Source organism: Bubalus kerabau, chromosome 1, assembly GCF_029407905.1.
Source record: "Bubalus kerabau isolate K-KA32 ecotype Philippines breed swamp buffalo chromosome 1, PCC_UOA_SB_1v2, whole genome shotgun sequence".
In the NCBI taxonomy this organism is placed as follows: domain Eukaryota; kingdom Metazoa; phylum Chordata; class Mammalia; order Artiodactyla; family Bovidae; genus Bubalus; species Bubalus kerabau.
The window spans coordinates 276687483-276705443 of record NC_073624.1 but is presented as its reverse complement, the minus strand read 5'-3'; the positions used below and the strand labels follow the sequence as shown (position 1 = coordinate 276705443).

Sequence of the window (17961 nt, the reverse complement as noted above, 5' to 3'; positions counted from 1 at the left end):
AATCACTGCACACAATAGATTGAATAAGATGATGCTGATCGACATCTCCGCTTCACCAACTGGTGACTGAGTATCTCAGCCTATTTATGTTCTGATGATATGGGATGTTTCATATACATCATGTAATTTTTTTTTATCTCTAAGTTAATTCATGCCATTTTATGTTTTTGAGAACATGCCATTTTTGCCTAAAATAATAGGACTTATTTGTTACCCAAGTTTTATCTTGTTTTCTTTTTTTTAAAAACTTAAACATTTTCATATGCTCACATTGGCTGTTGTATTTTTTTCTCAGATGTTTTTCTTACCCATGGTTATCTGCAGTGATGAATTGTTTAGGCCGGTTTTTGTTCCTCTTTGAGTTTCTGTACACTGCTAAATTCCTGCTAGCCTGCTTAATGTAATAGAAAAGTAAGTGTTGAATACAAGTTCATGGTGGAGAAAGATGATCATCTTATTTCTCTTGTAATTTATAACCTGGAGAGTTTACCACTGTGAAATATTTAGGAAAGTGGCCTTGCCACCCAGCCTCCTATTTACACATGGGATTTACTGGTGCGGTGTTAGGTCAGAAGTCAACACAAAACAGGAATGGAGGCTCTCGTGTCTTGTCCCTTGGAAATGTTTGCAGAAAATTCCACAGGCAGATGACTGTGTTGTGAAAATAATAGGCTTCTTAGCACATCTCGAGACGTCACCTACATTGGGGCCTTTGTGTAACACATCAGTCAGACTTCTCGTGTGAAGTCATCAATAGTTCCGAATTCAGGAGAGCAGGATAAAAGAATACTTGTCAGATCTTCCAAGGTAGAGGGTGGCACAGGGGAGGAGGGTGGCTAGCCAGAGGCAGAAGGAAAGCAGCAATCCTCAGAGGACTCCCAGCCTCCAGGAATGATTTTAGAGGAAATAAATAGTAAATTAAATGACTTACAAGCTTCTCTGACCCCATTCAGCAATAGGTTGAATAATCTTGTTACGTAAAACAAGGAAAGGATTTATACATTGATGTTTTCAGTATTAAGAACATGAGCAAATTTAAGAGTGTAAAATAGTTACATAAACACCGAAGCTACCGAATGTCTTAATGAGAGATTATAAAATATTGCACTTGAAAAATCAAGTTCATTCTCAGACTCATCCAATAGTGCAATTAATGCAAACTAAAAGGAAAAATATCAATGCAGCTTTTTAAACAGCAATCACATGTACAGTGGTGATAAAGAAATAAGACTTTTTTGGAGCAGATGGCATACAGCAAAGTGGCTGGTATGGACTATAGTATTGTTAACATATGGATGTTAATAATACAAGTGAGTGTTTTAAGTTCAAAAGAGAATTCCCAATTACATTTTTCTGTGTTACTTGACTCTTGACTATAGTGGTGTCTACAGCCCCAGAGCCTCCGGGATTTCTTGAGCTTGCAAACAGGTCTCCTGATTGATTCGCAGGTGGCATGTGGTGCCCTGTGCCCTTCCCCCCACTCGCCTGCTCCCCCCTGCTGCTGCAGTGATACAATCTCAGCTTCCCCTCCCTGGCTTCTTCCCCTGTTCAGTCTGATTTGCAGAATGAGATCTTGAAAACCTATTGGACAAACTGGTGCTGGCATTTCAGCTCAGATATGTTACTTAGCATTCTTCTTTGGCTTCGTAAATGGAAAATGGCCCTTTATGCCAGCTTACACGTTTACATCTTCCAAAGTATGGAAGAAAAAGTGGTATATGTAATTCTATTTGATAGAATGATACAATAAAAAAGACATTCTTTTTATTGTATCATTCCTTCTAAAGTACTCCTAGGGTATAAAATGTTTTTAAGGCAAACCACGCGAATACATATCACTTTCTTTCGTAAAGACCCCTAACGATCACTGGAAAGTCTTCTGTTATGACTGACAACACTTGTTAAGAGAGATGTCGTACAGTATTTTGAAATGAGAGGTGTGTGTATGTATGTGTATATATATAGAGACAGAGAAATGTGTGTGTGTGTGCGTGCATATGCCTCTTCTGAGGATCAAGAACACTGTTTTGTTTGTTTTAGTTTGGTTTTTACAGAAAAGCTAAGGCAAGTCAATAATATTTATATACGTTTGCCAAGGTCTCCTGCCAATGTAAAATGATGGCAATTACTTTCAAATCAGTTCTTAAGAGTCCTTGGTTTTTGAAGGCTGCTATTCATACATGGCAAACAGAGTCTAATCTAGGCATCCTTGCATCTTCTCAAAGGAAATAGACATGTAAGTAACATATATAAAGTACCGCTTTCTATTTAAATAGCACCTTGTGTGAACTAAGTACAGTGGAACATCTTGTTGATGGAAAAGACATCTTGTTGATCTACTGACCATTCTTTTCTGTAGACAGATGACAGTGATAACCTCCTTGGAATAAGTCTCACAGATCACCTGACTTGACATCCACACCTTCAGAGCACATTGTATTTCCAGTCATACCAGTGCTATGTTTTAAGCCAAGATTTGGTACCTGGCTTTTTAACACTACCTTATGCACTGACATCCCTTGTAGCTCAGACAGTAGAGCGTCTGCCTACAATGCGGGAGACCTGGGTTCAATCCCTGGGTCAGGAAGATCCGCTGGAGAAGGAAGTGGCACCCCACTCCAGTATTCATGCCTGGAAAATCCCATGGACAGAGGAGCCTGGTGGGCTACAGTCCATGGGGTCGCAAAGAGTCGGACACAACTGAGCGACTTCATTTATGCACTGACAAAGAACATTGAAGTATGTGATAAAATGTATATAAGTAGTTCAAAAGGCATTTTCGTGCTTTTATAGGAAATATAATACATGAAGATTCCAGCTCTAAGACTCCTAAAGTCAGGGGCCTGTCTGAAACGCACTCACTAGCAGTGGCTGGGATTCCCCACTTCCCCTTCCCCAAGGACGGATGCTGGAGGCTGCATTTCAGATACAGTTAACTGAGCCAGTCTGTAGACAGAGTGTGTAGTGAAAGAAGAGAAGAAAATCAAAGAAAGAAAACAAAATAGGAAAGAAAACAATAAAGCAACCTTTAACAATATGAGTATGCAACTAGTTTCAAAGAAAAACTCACTAGGGCCTGTTTAATACAAAAGTTTCAATATTTTGCTGAGCATGCATCCCAACCTATATGTAGATTATACCTTAAATATCTTGTGATGTAATAGCAAAAATGAAAGAATAACATTTTCTGTACTTGGATGTGGCTTTTTATGTCATAAATTCTCACCCTCTGTATTCCATGTACCTCTGTGGCCACCATTTTAGCATGTGACACGTTAAATTATGAAGCAGTATCATCTGCTTGGCTATGGTTTTTCCAGTGGTCATGTATGGATGTGAGAGTTGGACTGTGAAGAAGGCTGAGCACTGAATTATTGATGCTTTTGAACTGTGGTGTTGGAGAAGACTCTTGAGAGTCCCTTGGACTGCAAGGAGATCCAACCAGTCCATTCTGAAGGAGATCAGCCCTGGGATTTCTTTGGAAGGAATGATGCTAAAGCTGAAACTCCAGTACTTTGGCACCTCATGTGAAGAGTTGACTCATTGGAAAAGACTCTAATGCTGGGAGGCCTTGGGGGCAAGAGGAGAAGGGGACGACAGAGGATGAGATGGCTGGATGGCATCACTGACTCGATGGACGTGAGTCTGAGTGAACTCCGGGAGTTGGTGATGGACAGGGAGGCCTGGCGTGCTGCGATTCATGGGGTCGCAAAGAGTTGGACACGACTGAGCTACTGAACTGAACTGAACTTAAGGCTTGACTGAACTCAATAACTTCAGTGTAGGCATAGAAATGTTAAAGTATTTTTTGAGTATCAGAATATTGTATCTGTTTATTCTGTCATATTGACTATTTTGAAATTAAGGAAAAGATTCATTTAGTTTATACAAAATGCTCATTTAATATATTGGGTGACTGAAAAAATGATTAGACTTGTTCGCATTGAAATCTGCAGTGCAATGTACATAATTAAATATGTCATTTGAAATAGCTTTTTTTCCCCTCAAAATTCACTTTGGTATTATTATTATTCTACAATAAAAGTAATTCTCCCAAGCCTAGATCTGTCATGGAAAGTAAAAGAGGTGGAGCAAATCTGAGTCAGTTAGAGAGAGAAGAATGTCAGAAACCACAAAGGCGTCGGCAGTTTTTCGGGTCTCACGGTGGTGCTTCGACCCGAGTGCTAGTGCTGTGGATGCGCAGTCACGGGCCCTTGAGTCTGAGAGCAGCCACAGTCCTCGCCTCACCTGAGAATCCAGATGTCTTCCTTTGTATGATCCCGGTATGGAGCTGATTATGTGGGATGAGAGTTCACCTCCTTTACTCTTCTCTGATCCATCTTTTTTTTTTTTTCCCAGAGTTTCTCAAATGAAAATAAATGGAATGGTCAAAGTCAGACAGTTAGGGAGAAATGTATCCTGAAATAAATCATCAATTTTTAACTTTTAACCCTGCCTTACACTTTGCTAAAGGGAGAATAGCAAGTCAAGATGAAAACCTCAAGCAGAATCTAATCAACACAGTGAAATGTAAGAAAATAGTATTGGATACATGTCAGAGACTGTGTTGGAACCCTGTCTGGGGAATGGGATATTGTTAAAGTCTGAATACTCACCACAGATTCCTTATATATTTAAAATAATTAGGAAAACCAGAAGGGCTTTAGAATTTCTGTTTTTTTGAGTTCTAATTAACCTGATGTGACGAATCCCCTAGAAGTTAAGTCACATTATCGTAGGTGTAATTGAAGTGACTGTTCACTGTCGGTAAGTCAGCCACTGTGATGCATCTTCCCAGACCGTGTGTGCCGAGTGATCGGAGAGGGGCTACATTTTGCATAAACTGGTGAAATTGGATAAAATGGCAAATGTAGGTATCTTCCAAGTCCCGTTTCATTCTTTATCTGTTTTTCTTGTTTCTGTGGCTCTGTAATGGTAATCCCATAATGACAGTCAGCCATTTACAAGGCACTCATAACGGAAATCATGGTGTGTCCCAGAGTAAGCCGACAATTCATTTCTTCCCTCAAATAGGAAAACTGAGTCTTCTTTAAAGTGACTTGGCCAAGGCCACCCTGCTGGCCCTCAGGCCCGTGTCTTCTGACTCCCGGTCCCATCCTTTCTTCACCGCCGCCTCCTCCTGTCTTGATTCCATCCAGTTTTTCCTCTTCGAACTTTTAGCTCAGTTTTCGTAATAACCATGACCTTACACTCAACTCCCAGGATTCCTAGTCAACACTGAACTAGACTTTCTGTGTCATCCTTTGCAGGCTTCTTGCTTTTCCGGTTTAAAAGTAATGGATTTTAAATGCTGTTTTAGAGATAGTTTCTGAGTTTCCACCTTCTGGTATTCTTTCCAATTTCTCTTTAAACTTATTTTTAACAGATATCTCTTATTTTTAAATAAATCACATTCTATTCAAATATTTTAAGATTGTCTTTGATCTTTAAAAATCTTTTGCCATATATTAGAGAAAAGAGACCATCTTATGTCTTCACTGAGTTAAGATATAATAATGCTTTTGGTGGTGGTTTAGTCGCTCAGTCATGTCCGACTCTTTGCGACTCCATGGACTGTATAGCCTGCCAGGCTCCTCTGTCCATAGGATTCTCCAGGTAAAAATACTGGAGTGTGTTGCCATTTCCTTCTCCAATCCATGCTTTTAAAACAAATCAAATTTGTTTAATTAAGTATATTTAGGACTGAGAGTTCAGTAGACAACAGTCAGCACTTTATTTCAAACCATTTAATGGAATTGAAGTAGTAAAGATTTCTTTTCTTTTGTATTCTTCACAGTAATCCCACATGCTGTTAGCCACATGGAGGTCATTAAAATATTCAATCTCATTGTATTCATAGATAGTTATAAACATAAACATATTCCTTAAATGTGGTCCTTTTAGGAAAAAAAAACTTAGTATTAGCTACTATTACTATTCAAAAGATATACCAATGAGAATATTTCATTAGATGTTTCATAAAGTCATAAAATAAACTGTCTAATCTCATGAACAGTTCATTCAGTGAAAATTTATTAATGCCTGCAATATGCCAGATGATGTGCAAAGTGTGACGGGGACCTTAGAAAGTGCCCGGTGGAAGCCCTGCTAAGGAGAAAAGCCTGCGTCGGTGACCTTGAGCACGTGTGCCCCTTTGCATCAGTGTCCAGACCACCTGCAGCGTTTGTTAAAAATGCAGATTCCTGTACCCTGCCTCAGACCTATTGAGCCGTAATCTGCAGATAGGATCCAGGAGTCTGCACTTTTGAATAACTTACCCAGTGATTCTGAGGCTCACTAATTTGAAAGGCACCTGGGTAACAAGAGGTTGGACCCGGAAAGAAAGAAGTTGCAACACCAGGTAGTAATCATAATGATAGGATTGGCATTGATGAATACTTTATGTTTCTAATGAGTGTAAAATGTGGACATGTGACCTGTTGTGAAGTGAGCACATGGACAAATATTTATCCAAAATTCCATGCCTGTGGTGCTCTTAAACCTTCACAGAAATTAATTAAACATAGTGTTCTAGAGATTCTGTTTTGAAGTAAAAATGTCAGAATGAAGTCTGTTTGCAAGGAGTACAAATAAATCTTCCTTGCAGTATAGTAGAAAGATACCTGTTTAAATTAGTCAATTAAAAAAAAAAGGTCAAAAGTGCTAAAGAGATCTTGACTTCATAGACATTTCATAGCAAAAGCAGTATCAAGCGACTCTGCTCGAAGTCAGCACTACTGACTTCTGTTTAGCTGTGCAGGCAGCAAAGTCTCAGAAGTATTTATCCATAGCGTACTTGGGTTCTCCTGTTCTGCTCAGTTCAACCAACTGTTCAACTCAAACAGAAGTGGTTGTTCACAAAGGCTGTATATAGAGCCCCAAGGAAAAATGTCCATATTTACCAGCACTACAAAGTGATACATAGAGGTAAATTCCAAGACGCTGGTACAGTCTTGAAAATGTTTGAAAATGTCAAGGTAGGAAACATTGACAAACTAGTGTAAATAAAACTCCCCCCTCCAAAAAAAGGATCTAGCTTTCTGTTATTTATTACTGAGGTACTCAGTTTTTAAATCAGTCGCCTTCCATAGACGAGCATGAAGTAACCGTGCAGCAGGGCATAATTATGTATAAACAGGTAACACTGTGCGGTGAGACAGAGAAGAACTTAGGATGCTGCTGTATTTGCTGTCTGCCTCACTCCCTCCTGCTGTGTTCATGCGTTTAACAAATGCTTACTGAGTGATAGTGCCAGGTGCTGTCCTAGGCCCTGGGACTGCAGCCTGGAGTAAACATACACAATCACTCCTGCTGCTTGCCGTTTGTATACCAGTTGGAGAGTCGTCCATGAAAACATGAACAAGCCAAGTGATAAAATAGTTCTTAAACTTGCCAGACTCGATGACAGAACAGTGCAGAGCAGAGCAGAGGTCCAGCCTGCCGCAGCATTAGCAGAGAAGGCCGTCCCTAGAAGGAAACACCTCGGCCCCAGTGCGAAGGGCTAGAAGGGACTAGGCACCAACACGTGGGACAAAGAAGCTGTGCAAAGACACGCAGACCCTGCACAGGGCAAGTCTGGTGAGTTGAGGTTACTGCTGGAAGGCCGGCACAACCTGGACGACAGGGTGAATACGCAAGAGGAAGTCCAATAGACAGACACAGTCCCCTGTGGACAGCGCACTCAGCTGTTACTGATATTCCAGAGGCAGTGGGAAGCCAACCAAGAGTGTTAGGCAGAGGAATGTGATCAGGAGAATGTTTATTTTATTTACTTTGGCTGCTGTGCACAGAGTGGACTGGGGCTGGGGGCAGTGTGGCGGAAAGGTGACTGCTGCTCTGTTCCAAGGACAAACGACGGTGGCCATGGAGATGGACAGAAGTGGACAGATTCGAGGTATATTTTGGTGGTGGGATAAACAGACTTTGCTGATGGACTGGATTTTCTTCTGGAATTTATGTGAAATTACTAGAGCATTATTTTCAGGAAGAATATGTATAAATCCAGCCTTATGGAAATATAGGGAAATAGGGAGTAAAAATTTCACAGCTGCCAACTCCCATCCTTCCTTCACCTTGGACTTTGTCCTCTGGGGGGTGGTCTCCATGGAACACTTTGTATACACAGAGGAGGGAGGAGATGGAACAAGGAAACAAGTCACTTTCCTGCAGCGTTTCTGTGACTCCTCCCGCAAAGTTCTGTAAGCATTATGGGGCCCTTAATTATATTGGCAAATGGTTCTCAGCATCATTGTGTTTCACAGATACCTGATTACATCTGCTGTTTTTTACTTTTATGCCATGTTCATAACATTCTATTTTTTTAATTTTAAAGATATCTTTATTATTAAAGGGTAGTTGATTTAAAATGTGTTAATTTCAGGTGTACAGTAAAATGAGTCAGTCACATACATGTGTGTGGACGCATGCTAAATCGCTTCAGTTGTGTCCGACTCTTTGTGACCCTGTGGACTATAGCCCACCAGGCTCCTTTGTCCATGGGTTTCTCCAGGCACTGGAGTGGGTTGCCATTCCCTCCAGGGGATCTTCCCAACCCAGGGACCAAACCAGCATCTTACATCTTCTACATTGCCAAGAGGGCTTTTTATCACTAGTGTACCTGGGAAGCCCGATCTATATTCTTTTTCATAGTCTTTTCTCTTCTAGATGTATTACAAGATACTGTAGTAGGTAATCGTTGGTTATCTTTTATGAGTGTGTGTGCTAAGTCACCTCAGTCGTGTCCGACTCTGCGCGTCCCCATGAACCGCAGCACGCCAGGCCTCGCTGTCCATCAGCAACTCCTGAGCTTGCTCAGACTCATGTGCGCGTCCCCATGAACCGCAGCACGCCAGGCCTCGCTGTCCATCAGCAACTCCTGAGCTTGCTCAGACGCATGTGCGCGTCCCCATGAACCGCAGCACGCCAGGCCTCGCTGTCCATCAGCAACTCCTGAGCTTGCTCAGACACATGTCCATTGAGTCGGCGATGCCGTCCAACCACCTCATCCTCTGTCCTCACCACTAGCGCCACCATAACGGTGAGTGCGTGTTACTTCCAAACTCCAAATTGAAGCCCGCAGCCCCGCTTCCCTTTCCCTTTTGGTCACTGTGTTTGTTTTCTGTGTTTGTGAGTCTATTTCTGTTTTGCAAATAAATCATCATTTTAGACTGAGAGTAAAATCCAAGAAAATCTACTGAAGCATTTAGAAATCAGGAAAAAAATTTTTAATATTTTTATTTTTGCTAGCAGACACATATATACTTATATACCCTCTCATAGTTATATATTATTTTTATAATAATATGTTTTCCCACTAAGTAGTAGTAAAGGTAATTTTATAGCATTTAGGTTAATTTATCAGATTTAATAATGCCAAACAAATGTGGCTCATTTTAAGTAATGAGACTAGAGAAGGAAGCAAAGCATCAGGAAAAATTGGATATTACAGAATAATTAGATTTAGGCTTTCAAAAGCACTTGGCTCCATATCCTCCACCCCTCCCCAAGGGAAATAAAAGGGCAGGCCATTTAAAAGTGAATTTTTCTCTGAAGACTTTTTCCCTATTGTGTCTGTTTAGTCTAAACAGTCTTCAGTATTGACAGGGAGTTTCTTTTCACACCACCATGGCAGGTTCCTTTGAGGCAGAGAGAGAGTTCACCTTTCATTGCCTTGTGTTATTTCCCCTCTACTGAACTATGGAAATAAAGGTAAATGGTAAAATGGCAGTGCAGAGATGGAGAGCCTTAGACTAGTCAGTCCTGTACGAGGGGAGAGATTGTTTTCTGTTTCCTGGCGTCAATGTATGTTTGGGCGGGGGGTGGGGGGGGAATCTGCTTTAGCAAGAAATTCTTCTTCCAGAGAGGTAATTAGGAAACACGTAACTTCTGTTTTAAGAGCACGTTTTCTGCAAACCGGCTGCACGCACCCTCAGTGACGACTATGTAATCCCAGGCGGGCCTACAGCGGCATAACAGATGAAGACCCTTACTGGGAAGATTAGGGACACATGTGTCTTGCTCTTCCGGTAATAATATGTTAGGAATTAATCCTGTTAAAACCACTACCTCTTTCACTTCAGACTCTTGTTTCTTCCCCAAAAATAAAATTTTGAAGCTATTGATCAGTGAACTAAGTGTGCAAGCTATATGTCTTCCTTAAATCTGAGTATGTAAGGTCATTTAGAAGCAATAGTAATTGTGGAGTTTCTGTATGTAAAGTGAAAAATGTGATGTTTCTAAATGCAGTATAACCTCTTCAAAAGAAATATCTGGCAGGTATTTTGGGGGAGGTCATCTTTGCTAACTTTTAAAAAAATCAAAGTAGCTTTTTGTCTCTTAGAAAGAATCCTAGAGCTAAACTCACTTAAGTAAATAAAGGTTTAAAAGAATAAATGTTTCACAACCAAGAGTGTGATGGATCGCTACTGTATATGTATTTTCCTGAAAAGCTAGTCAAACTCTTTTTTTCCCACTGCCTCTTTAATCTTCGTGAAAAGCTTTCCTTGGAGCCTGAGCGGGCCCCATAGGAGCCCTGTCTTCTCTTTATGTGTTTCTGCGTGCTGCTTCTCTTTACCAAATTTTAACGTACACTCACGTTTCCTTCAACAGTGCTCAAAGAGCAATCATATTTTCTCATATTAATTATTGTTTAGAATTTCCTTTATTATGGTTGAGAGGAACTCTCCAAGAGCTTCTTTTCCCAGGGTAGCTTTAATACTTTTAAAGGCTCTGTAGGTGGATGGTAAGAAATTAATCATTTTGCAATATTATCTACCATCCTTAAAATATTTGGATATTCAATATCTCCTTGCCAAACGAGGTCAGTTATAAGAAGAGGTGAATTGAAAAGAGTAATTGCTAACATGATACGAAAAAAGGCCAAGTGTGATCTCTTTTATCCTGTGTCCTAACTTCTTGGAATACGTGCAGAATACCAATCAGCGTGTGTCAAGAGAAAGAGTTCGTTATGTTGGGTGTCAGTGTATTACCATAATTTTTTAAAAGACTGAGGGGCTTTTCCTCCCCTTGAAGCATACTTCTTTGAAATTATAGAATCTTTTCTTCAAAAGAAAATTACTGTGTTAGAGAAAACCATAACCTTGTGATAGATAATATGCTCTTTTATATCCAGTTTTATTTACTAGAGAATCATTATGTGTTTATAGTTAAAGTCTTATGAGAGCTTATTAACTGAAGAAATTCTTCTCTGTATGTTTCAGTTTTCACATTTGGCTCATAATCTTTTGTATAAAAGGAAGTGGCTGTTCTTAGCTGTTGGGCAGATGGGATGCTCAAGAATCAAAGACTTCAATGCTTTGTAAAGAGCCATACGTACTTCCTTGCTCTTCTCTGAAATCTTGGGTAACATAACTGTGTAGTAGGAGTTACTGTTGCATTCTTTCCTCATATGGCTAGTTGCTGACAGCATGCAATGTGACTCTGAGCCATTATTTAAATACTGCTATTATATAATGTTACAGTTATCATTATATAATGTTACAGTTATTATTAGAGGCCGTTTATTATTTACAACATCTCACTCTGTCATGGCTAATTCAGCAACATAGATTAACCTTTAACATTTTAAATATTTGAAGAGAAATTGACTTAGCGTTTGTTTTTCTATTTGGTGTCTTTTTATTAAAAGTCAATGGACTTAGAGACCATCATTTTTAATGACCACTGAAGGCCAGTTCTATAGATAACAAAGTTTAACATATTTTTTACATGGCTTATTCATCTATGTAATTTACAGTTACCATTTTTAGGTACTTACTTGTTGTTGCTGTTTTTTCTTTCAATGTTTCATCAGTCACTTTATTGTGCTTTGTTTTCAAACAAAATTCAAGTCAGTAGTCCAACAAAAATAAATAGGTTTCCAGTTCTCCATTAACTTATCAGAGAGAAGTCAGGTATAGACAACTCAAAAATGTTCATTAGTAACGGGAAAAAAATTTTTTCTTAAAAGTACCAAATGTTCCTAATTTATTTTGAAGTGGAAAAAATATTGCCACGACTATCTTGTCTACCTGCTTCACTTGTGGTAACGATAAAGGAGAGACTTCTTTATGTAACTCGAATAGACTAGTTATTCTGCTTCCTTTGACTTGAGAGGTGGCTGTTAGACAGTAAGACATTGACTGGAGATCATGAGACATTAATCACCAAATTACACACTGGAATAGTCTCACCATATCCAAGGGAGGCACATGAATTTACTTATTCATAAAATGCAAGGAGGAAGAGCAGGAAAGGATGCAGGTAGCCAGAGGAATTATGACTATAAACAGTAAGTGAAGTCGCTCAGTCGTGTCTGACTCTTTGCGACCCCATGGACTGTAGCCTGCCAGGCTCTTCTCCATGGGATTCTCCAGGCAAGAGTGCTGGAGTGGGCTGCCGTGCCCTACTCCAGGGGGTCTTCCCGACCCAGGGATCGAACCCAGGTCTGCTGCGTTGTGGGCAGATTCTCTACCATCTGAGCCGCCAGGGGAGCTCAGTGAACGGTAAATGAAGATGCAAATAATGCAGATTATTTTTTTGATGTGACAGCAAATGTATTAGTAACCCACATAGTTCTTTATCTCTCCACAATCCAGAGCAAATAAATATTGAGTGGACTGCCTACTCCTCATCTTCCGGTATAGTGGGGGATTAAGAGGTTGAACTCTGGAATCCTCTCTGTCATTTACAGCAGAACCGTTGACAAGTTGCTTACCTTTCTAAGTCACTCTTACATCTTGTGTAAAATTGTATTTATGCAACAGGTATTTAATGAGTGCCTGATATGTTTTAGATACTGTTGAACAACCTGAGGCTTCACAGTAAAGTTAGGATGTCATAATAACAGCCTGTCTGTTCTAGATAAAAAAATAAACGTCTCTCCTTTATTATTATTATCATCATCATCATCAAAAAGATAATCATATGAAGGGAGGCAAGCAGAGGGCATAGTAGTGGCAGTGTTCGTTTCGGCTTCAGGAACATTAGGAACGTTTTACTCCTTGTGAGCAGTGAGTGATGAAATCAAGTCTCTACCTTTAGTAATAACCTCACTCACAGGGCCGTGGAGAGACTCAGTGGGGTAGAAAGTAGGGCCCAGTGCCTGACGCAGAGGACATGCTTTCCCCATCATCATTACCGTTTTGTGTACAAAGCGGTGAGTGTAGGTGTTATAAGAAATGCAAAAAAAAATTGGGGGGCTGGATCTATCCTTTATCATTAATAGTCTCTTTACATATTTGAGATGTAGATTACTTTAGGTTATAATTCCCCAGGGTAGACTTCTGAGGCAAGGACTTGAATAAAATATCTAAGAGGCTGTCTCGGGGAGCAGGGATGAGGGTCACGGATGGAGACAGGGCAGGACGAGAAAGCCCTGAGAGGGTGGACTTATGAACACGGGACTGCAGGGGCCGCTGGGACCCAGGCCCTCTGAGGGCTTCTGGGAGGTGACGGAGAAGTTGCCTCTGAGTTGTCTCCTCAAGGAGAGAGGAAAATGAGGTATTTGTCAACCTTTGCCTTTCTCTTGTTGGCCAAGGGCTGCTTCTGGGGAGTTGATTCCTCAGTATTTTCAACCAGCACCATGTGCTGCCCAGGCATGCTCTGGGGTCCGAGCACTCTTGCAGCGGGGTCTCAGGTGCATCACAGATCCACACTGCACAGCTGCAACATGCGGCTGTGTGTGACAAGCTCAGAGGACATAGATGCACAAGAGGAGGGATAAGATATATGTCCATAAGGTCCAGATATGTCCATAAAATACAGATATGTCCATAAGATAGAGATATATCTATAAGATATAGATATGTCCATAAGATGGAGATACCTCCATAAGATGTAGATATGTCCATAAGATATAAATATATCCATAAGATATAATTATGGATATATCATGTATCCTATGGATCTGTATATCTTATGGATATATATATGTATCTCCAGCATTTGTATAAATGTGTGTGTTATAGATATAAACATTAGTATGGAAACACAGCACCTGAATTATATACATAGAGGGAAATACACTTGAGAGTTTTCTTTCTGAAAGCATTACAAGTAATTGTTTGGGAAGGAGGAACGTTTTAGAATGGCCACCACTTTTTGATCAGTTCTTTTATCAAATTAGAACTTAATTACATAACATCCATATGAAAAATCAATCTTTTTTTTCTTCCTCAGTTGCTGAAGCACTTGGACAGTCCAAAGTAAATTGAATCTTTACATCAATTTTCCAGGAAAAGAAACGATAAAATCTTTGTCCTTGAGGTTCCACTTGACAGGGTCAAAAGCATTTCTTTCATTGTATTATACTGTAACACAAATCAGAAAATGCAAAGATTTCAGAATTGCTCTCTTTCACGTATTATCTTTGTAGCTTTCCTCTGCAGCTGAGCAAGGTGTTATTAGGCACAAGGAGTTTTGTTGAATTCTTAAATTGATTTCAAGAGTTTTGTGATGGATGGTTTACTCAATTTAAAACAGATCATCTGGTGAAATTGCCTTTAGGTTAAAAGGAGGATTCCTCAGCTTCTTTTCAGGGCAGATCCTTTCAATTACTTAGTTAAATCCAGAATTGCTAAGCTGTAAAGTATGTAGACGCCAGGTACACTGGTGGTGAGTATGATGAAAAGAGAATTCTAGGAGACTAGGGCAACCTCAAGACCCAACCTTGTCTGCTTGAAAGTTTTATATAGACAGTTAAATCCTGACCTGACTGCTTCTTTTTTTTTTTTAATTAATCCTGCTTATTCTGAATACGCTAACCCTTAATTAATGATTATTAATTTGACATGAAGCACTATGCAGATACCCGGACGCCCTCTGGAACATACTACCCAGTTATGTGTGATAAATACTTCTCTAAGATGACTCCTCGTACCTGATTAGAAATTATGTGACTCTCCACCATGGAGGTTAGCTTTTAGTGGAAACTAAGCCACATAAACAGAGAAGGCGATGGCACCCCACTCCAGTACTCTTGCCTGGAAAATTCCATGGATGGAGGAGCCTGGTGGGCTGCAGTCCATGGGGTCGCTAAGAGTCGGACACGACTGAGTGACTTGACTTTCACTTTTCACTTTCATGCATTGGAGAAGGAAATGGCAACCCACTCCAGTATTCTTGCCTGGAGAATCCCAGGGATGGGGGAGCCTGGTGGGCTGCCGTCTATGGGGTCACACAAAGTCGGACACGACTGAAGCGACTTAGCAGCAGCAGCAGTAGCAAGCCACATAAATGCAGAAAAATAGAAAGATATTTTGTGTACTTCCTTCATATTTTTGGTATTTTCTGGTGTAGGCTATATACAAACTGAAGTCTAGGGGAACACTTTCTCAGGTCTCGTCTCACAGACTTGGATGTCACCTCCTCAGGTGGAAGGTCTCTGGTTATCCCATCCAGAACAGCCCTCTGTCACAGGCCCTCATCTGCTCCAGCCCGCCCCGCTTACTTTTTTCAGCACATTCCTCACTATCTTGCGTTCTGTATGTATTCTTGTTCCTTTATTTGTTTGTATGTTTGTTTGACTTCTCCCACTGGAACATTCCCGCCATGGAGGAGGAGAATTTATCTGTCTTATTCATCATTATACCCCAATGTCAAGGACAGTGCTTCCCACAGAGTAGGCGCTCAATAAATTTCTGTTGAATGAATCAATGAAAGAATGGATATTAAGGATCCTGTGTCCTTGAAAATAAACATAGCATATCAAGTACTCTAGTGTTGTCGGAAAGAACCTTAACTCTTTCCAGCTTAAAACAAGGCATTTTCCTTCACTGTAGCAGTGATACAAAGATCTGAAAAGGAGGCCTGCTCTCAGCAGTAGAGTACTGAGCTGTTGACAGTGGATTTTCTGACAAAGGAGTACTAGTTGTTGGGGTTTGGAGGATGCTCATGAGCAGACACTCTTTGTCAATGCACCAGGCAGCTGGGGAAATACAATTGGTAGGTACCTGGGAGTTAAGAGGACACGTTGCCGCCTAGAAATAGGAGGAGTCGGAGGCTTAATAAATCTCCACTTGCTCATGGCTCAAACAACCCAGTTCTCCCCTGGTTCCAGGGACCTGTTTACTGAGGCCAGAATGAAGATGAAAACGCCACCTAGGCCCGAGAGGCAAGCACAAGTGGGGTGTATTTGAGGTGAACACACCGTGGGATCTCAGAGCAGGCCAGTCTGTCCTGTCCTGAAATGATAGGTCATTTAGTCTTCTCACAAGTACTGGTCAAACATCTTTTGTGCTCCAGCGCCATTTAGACCCTACTTCCTTGCTTCCTGCTCCTCCCACCCCCAACACAACTTGGACACCCATTGCCACGAGGTGCTCCGCCTTTGGTTTCAGTATGGTTGTGGCTTTTCTTGTAAAATTTTGTTTGGACAAAGGGCTTTGCCGCTGTAACAGGCCCGCCAAGCCTTCTCTGCACACCTTATTAGCACCAGTAGGGAGTGCTTCGGGCATGAGATAGAACACAGCTGTTCTGAAACACAGAAGGGATGCTCTGTGTCCCGCTAGAATATTCCTTTCTGCCCCCTAAGAAATTGGGAAGTCTCCAAGGCTGTTCTTGATACTGCGTCATCTTTGTGCAGGGCTAGTTTTTCGAAGGTGGCAGATGACCTTGAGCCTTTGGGTAATTGAGATTGAAAGTTAGGTTTCTGCCTGTGGTGTTAAACCGACTCGAGTTTCTTATTTGACTGAATACGAAGAAGCTAGGCTTTTAGGATTGCTTCTGTTATATTTCCCAAGATGTGAATGTGACAGGAAATTTTATTTTAAAACAATGCTGTGATCCATGTACTTACTGACAGAAGACATTGGTTTAAAAAAAAAAAAAAAGCCCATGTCAGTCTTGAGTTGGGTGCAGCTAGACTGTTAAACAGACAAGTCAATTTGCCGAAGGTACCTCATCTTCATTCACTGAGCTCTCAGGGAGAGTTTTATTAACCTACTGTGTTTTCAGGGGTCTATACTGCTTTTCCCAGTGGGCCATTACCCAGTGGGATTGAACCGGTTGAGATCCTTGCATAGACTCAACATCTTCTTAATGAAAAATGAAAACAGTATCATATTGCCTTTTGAATCCATTTGAAAAGAGAAATATTTTTAGAAAAAAAAAAAGATAATTGAAAAGCTCTGTATTCATCTTTGTGTGCCCTAGGACATTGATTTTTCCGATGTTGTAATGTATTACATGGTGAAATAGTCCTGTGGACTTTAATACATATTAGTGGCTCCAGAGCCCAGAGCATACACTGCAAACCTTCCACACTCAGAGATCCAGCGTGCCTTGTGGAGTTCTGACCTCAACCCATTTGGGAAATAAAATGTTCCATACGCTAAAGGGAAAACATATCTTACAGGCTTCTCCCTGTCATTCTTGCCTTCACTGGGTATCCGTGTAAGGAAGCCGGTGCAGGCATCCTTGCTCAGAACCTGCCTGGTGATGCCCCAAGCGTCTGCCACAATCTTTGAAGTCCTCAGCAGAACTGTCCCACCTGCCCGGTCACAGGCAGGGTGAGCTTTGTATGAACAGGCGCTGTAGATACTGAAATTGAGTTGAGTCAGAACTCAGCAAGTCCGGGCCAAGTCAGCTTGAGTCCTGTGCCTTTGTCTCCCTGGAAAGCAGGAGGTGGAGGGAGGAGCAGCAGGGACAGCAGGAGAGGGGAGAGGAATCGAATATTTTATTTCAGTGTCAAGTGTGGGCGGCCCCGACATCACTGAGAAGGGGTCTTCATAGGTTGGGGAGAGTGTGTCCCTCTCCGCCATCCTCCGTCGTGGCCGCGGGTCTCGGCCTTGTCTCTGGCCTGTGCTTGCTTTCTTCTCATCTCACCTCTCCGTTGCCCTGCTTCGTGGCTGAGGTCGTGGACGTGATGCCTTGTTGGTCCTGGACCCCTCCGGGTTCACGGGAGGCCGACCCAGCCGCCTTGACCCCTGGCCGGTGCAGAAACAGGAGTTTTGGGCCCTTCGC

General features: G+C 41.2%; 1 protein-coding gene across 1 annotated transcript in view; it reads left to right on the top strand.

Annotated features, from left to right (window-relative positions):
• Positions 1 to 17961, top strand: part of FBXL17 (F-box and leucine rich repeat protein 17) — a 520630-nt gene that overhangs the window by 422307 nt on the left and 80362 nt on the right. The window lies entirely within an intron of this gene.